The sequence below is a fragment of the Macrotis lagotis genome, chromosome 1 (genome assembly GCF_037893015.1).
Source record: "Macrotis lagotis isolate mMagLag1 chromosome 1, bilby.v1.9.chrom.fasta, whole genome shotgun sequence".
Classification (NCBI taxonomy): Eukaryota; Metazoa; Chordata; class Mammalia; order Peramelemorphia; family Peramelidae; genus Macrotis; species Macrotis lagotis.
Window position 1 is genome coordinate 712,573,581 of NC_133658.1, and position 5,437 is coordinate 712,579,017.

Here is a 5,437-nt window from a genome sequence, read left to right on the forward strand (position 1 = left end):
GATTTACAATCTTTGAAATAGTCCAATGCTACTTCAAACTACAGTCTACTACTATCCAGAACAAGATTATTGTAATTCAGTATGCCTTGCTTCTTTTACTTGGAATGAATAGAGTCTAAAAAAAGGGAGAAGGGGAGTTATTTCTCATTCTTTCACAAATAAAAACAATTATTCAATAAAATAAATTAACTAGTTGAGGTAACATGATATAATCACAGTTTTTAAAAATATCAAAGTTGCAAATGATCTAAGGCATACAGATTGAATTTCAACTAAATTTAGCATAAATTAAGTGTCTAGTGTTCAAGGAAATACATAAAAATGAAAAATGATATAATACCTTCAAAAAGCATAGAAATAAAGAATTCTGGAACCCCTATCTCTATCCCAGCCAAAAATATTTTTCCTAAATATAATTATGCAAATATAAAATGAGTTCCAATCAGTGCATCTTCTGTCAATACATTAATTTTTTACCTTAAATTGAATACTAATGTATTTAATTGGCATAGTCCTCTCCTCTCATATACAGAAACATTTCTTTTCCTCTACAAATTCCTATACAGTAGGAAAGGAGAAACAATCAGGAAGAGACTTCAAGGTTTTAAAAACCTTAAATATCACAACTCCTTCTTGGATCATCAGTTGGTTTCATTGTTTCTCTATTCAGTCTATTATAGCCAGTTCTGTTCTTCATCATCCTTGAATTGCCCATGACATTGCCACTGTATTTTACTACACCTCTGCAAATATTATTTTCATTCTTATATTTTTTTTCAAATGAAAAGGGTAAATACAAGTTGGATAAAATTATGTAGGTCAGCTAGATGGTGCAGTAGATAGAATGCTTAGCCTGAAATCAGGAAAACTCATCTTCTTGAGTTCAAATCTGGCCTCAGACACTGACTAGCAGTGTTACCCTGGATGAGTCATCTAAACCTGTCTCCCTCATTTTTCTTATCTGTGAAATGTGGAGAAGAAGGAAATTGTAAACTATTCAAATATCTTTGCTATAAAACCCTAAATAATGCTTCAAATGTTTGTACACAACTGAAAATAATTGAACAACAAAGACATGACTGAATGAGAGGTAAAAAGTAAATAGAATTATTGCTGAAATATGTTAAAATGAACCTGGAAAGGAGAAATTAAATAATAAGTTCATGACAAACGATATCTTATAATGTATACTACAATTATATGGGATATTTCCATCCCTACTCCATCCTTGTGCTATTTCCCAAGATTTTGGAATAATAGAGCAGAGTACTTTTATTATACAGAACTGTTGTAAAAGTTTTGAAGTGGAGCCAAGTTGGTGGAATGGAGACAGGAACTCCTGCAATCTCTCCCCAAACCATTCCAAATAACTTTAAATAGTATCTCTAATCAAATTCTAGAGTGACAGAGACCACAAAATACTGGGTGAAGCAATTTTCCAGCCCAAGACAATTTGGGAGATTTGTGTGAAAGGTCTGTTACAATGGGGTTAGAAATGGCCTCATGCCAAAACAAACCATTTCCATTCATCTAGGAATAGTCTGTGAAAAACCTGAGTCCATGGAAGTGGAAGCAATTTCCAGACCTCTCATTCCAGGAATTGCCAAGGACTATTGGGAAATTTGCAGAAAAAATCACCACACCAGAGTGAGAGGGGAGCCCAGCCCAGAGTAGGCCTCAGTGCAAACCTGGCCAAGTGAACCAGGAGTAGGTTTGGGGAACCAGTTGGCAGGGAACCATTAAGCAATTGTTTCCTGAGTGGTCAACCCTCGGATGTTAAGGAAATCAGGGGACATCATAGAGGTCTCTTTGCTCTCCCAGAGGCAGGACTATGTTGCTTTGCTCATACACAGATCCAGGTTGAAATCTGGTGGCCCAATCTCAAGAAAGGGAGATTTACTGCCATAATGGAGCAGAGTCTCTCTCTTCATAATTCCAGGACAGAAAGGAGTGCTTGTGGTCATCCACAGATGAGAGTGCAGGCCAGGAGAGCAGTCAAAGTCTCTGATAAGATATTGGAGGAATTGAGGTCCCTGAGGAGTAGCCCAGAAAACAGCTACAAAAACCCTGAGAAGCATGGGACATTGCATCCTCCACCCTGGAAGCAAAGCCTCTCCTTAACAAAAAGTTAAAACCAAGTCATAGGTTGGGGAAATGAGCAAACAAAAAGGAAAACTCCAACTATAGACAATTACATTGGTCCTATAAAGGGTCAGGATACTCATTCAGATGATAGCAAAGTCAAAATGTCAGTATTCAAAGCCTTTAAGAAAAATATGAATTAGTCTCAGGTTATGGAAGAGCTCAAAAAAGATTTTGAAAATCAAGTAAGGAATATAAAAATTGGAATGATAAATAAAGACTGCTGTGGGAAAATCAAGAAAACCAAGTGAGCATCTTGGCTAAGGGATTTCCAAATGATATGATGAAAGGAAATGCAGGAGCCTCTCTGCCCGCCTGTGCCACCACACCAAGGCCTCCCCCAGCTCGCCCTGCTGAGTGTCTCTGCCAAGACCGGGCTGCTGCACTTTGCCCACAGCCTGCAGGCCACTGGCCTGAGCCTCGTGGCTTTGGGAGGGAAAGCGCGTGCTGAGGGACACCGGCCTGGTGGTCAGAGATGTTTCTGAGCTGACAAGATTCCCAGAAATGTTGGGAGGGCATGTAAAAACACTGCATCCTGCAGTACATGCTGGAATCTTGGCTCGTAATTCTCCAGAAGATCAAGCAGACATGACCAGACTTGATTTCAGTCTTATAAGAGTTGTTGTTTGTATCTATATCCTTTTGTGAAGACTGTGGCTTCTCCAAATGTAACTATTGAGGAAGCTGTTGAACAAATTGATATTGGTGGAGTAACCTTACTTAGAGCTGCTGCAAAAAACCATACTCGAGTTACAGTTGTGTGTGACCCAGGAGATTATGAAGTGGTTTCAACTGAGATGCTAAACTCTGATTCTAAAGATACTACTATGGAAACTAGACGTCAACTAGTATTAAAGGCCTTTACTCATACTGCTCAATAGGATCAAGCAATATCAGATTATTTCAGAACGGCATATGGCAAAGGAATATGTCAGATTCCGTTAAGATATGGAATGAACCCTCATCAAAGCCCTGCCCAGTTATATACAGTGAAGCCCAAACTTCCTCTTATAGTTCTGAATGGATTGCCTGGGTTTACAAACCTTTGTGATGCCTTGAATGCTTGGCAGCTAGTAAAAGAATTCCAAGAAGCTCTATGCATTCCAGCAGCTGCCTCCTTCAAGCATGTCAGTCCAGTAGGTGCTGCTGTTGGAATACCACTTAGTGAGGATGAGGCTAAAGTTTGCATGGTTCACGATCTCTACAAGAGCCTTACTCCATTGTCAATGGCATATACCAGAGCAAGAGGATCTGATAGAATGTCTTCATTTGGTGATTTTGTTGCTGTATCTGATATTTGTGATGTCACCACTGCTAAAATCATCTCCAGAGAGGTATCTGATGGTATTATTGCACCTGGATATGAAGAGGAGGCATTGAAAATCCTCTCCAAAAAAATGGAAATTACTGTGTACTTCAGATGGATCCATGTTACAAACCAGATGAGAATGAAATTCTAACACTTTTTGGATTATATCTAAGTCAGAAGAGGAATAATGGTGTGGTTGACAAGTCATTATTTAGCAACATTGTTACAAAGCATAAAGATTTACCTGAGTTTGCTATCAGAGACCTCATTGTAGCTACAATTGCTTTCAAGTACACTCAGTCCAATTCAGTGTGCTATGCTAAGAATGGTCAGGTAATTGGTATTGGAGCAGGTCAGCAATCCCGAATACACTGTACATGCCTTGCAGGAGAGAAGGCAAACAATTGGTGGCTTAGACATTACCCCTGGGTGCTTTCAATGAATTTTAAAACTGGAGTAAAGAGAGCAGAAATCTCTAATGTTATTGATCAATATGTGACTGGCACCATTGGTGAGGGTGATGATTTAGCCAAATGGGAACGATTGTTTGAAGAAATTCCTAAACTTTTAACTGAGGTAGAAAAGAAGGAATGGATTGATTCATTGAAACGTGTGTCTCAGCTCTGATGCCTTTTTCCCTTTTAGGGATAATGTAGACAGGGCTAAGAGGAGTGGTGCAGAGTTCATCGTGGCTCCCTCAGGTTCAGCTGCTGATCAGATTGTGATTGAGGCCTGTGATGAACTTGGAATGACACTCATTCATACAAATCTTTGACTGTTTCATCATTGATTCTGATGCATACTTTTCTGAATGATTTGCAGAAATGTATCATGCATAATTGTGGACAATTGTGATAATATATGAAAAACTTGAATGGAGATCTTTTAAAAAGAAACTTTAATATTTTTTCATTCTTTGAAACTTTGAAAAAATTAAGAAATTTTTATCAAATAAATTTAGTCATGGGAGTAAGTTTCATATATATATAGTTTCATCTTTGAGGATTGAACAACTCCTGTATTTGATTTCTACTGTATATCTTTATGTAAGAGTACAGTATAACTCGGTTATTTGGAAAGGAATTTAAATATACTTATCTGAGCACAGCCAATAAGCAAGCAATAAAGGACTGAACAGCAAAAAGATTCATTTTCCTTTCAGACCCTTACTCAGAATTCATTCATTCTTTATATTCAAACTGATTACATGTTTGTGTGTACAAACAATAACAGATCTAACATCTAATAGATCTGGTCATTTGATTTCTAAACTCACTCAAAATTTGAAAAAACAAATTAGAATCAATCTTAAAGAGGTATTTCAGCTTTCCACTCAAAGAATAGTTGCCATTTTGGTAGCCAGTTCTGGTCTGCTGAAATGCAGTTAGCATCTCTGCAAACCCTCCCCCTTTTATTTTAAAGGCAGAAAAATGTAGCTTAAGCTGAAATTGAAGATTTTCCCTGAAGAGTGATTGTATATTCACTCCGAAATAAAGAATAAAACTAATAATAGCTAAAGAGTGATAACATAGTTATTTATTTAAAGGAAAGGTAGACCTTAATAAGCATCCCAATGCTGCCCCAGGTGTACTAACTGTTTCTTGTAAAAGTTTCACTGGAACTTTAGGTTAGCCCTTTTGGACCCTCTATCTAGACTTTGTACTAATATATACAAATGTGTGGTGAGAATAATAAGTTTCTGCTTGTATGTGTGTGTGTGTGTGTGTGTGTGTGTGTGAGTGTGTGATTTTTTTTGCTTTTTTTTAAACCTTAAACAATTTTTTTGACTAGCTTAAAGCTGTACAAATAGTTTGCTTAAAGTGAACTTTAGGAGTACAAGCAAAAAGAAAACAACCTGAGTTTTTTTCATAAAACATGATAAAATTAATAATAGTTTTGTGTGTTTCTTTTTAAAGGAAGACCTTTGATTTCATTGATGTAGAAAACTTGCATTGAAGATTGGTGAAAAAATGCTGCCAATGCAAA

General features: G+C 37.1%; 1 pseudogene; it reads left to right on the forward strand.

The window, feature by feature from the left end:
* The first annotated feature begins 2,435 nt into the window (after positions 1 to 2,435).
* LOC141506328 (bifunctional purine biosynthesis protein ATIC pseudogene) lies at positions 2,436 to 4,325 on the forward strand (annotated as a pseudogene).
* The last annotated feature ends 1,112 nt before the right edge of the window (positions 4,326 to 5,437 follow it).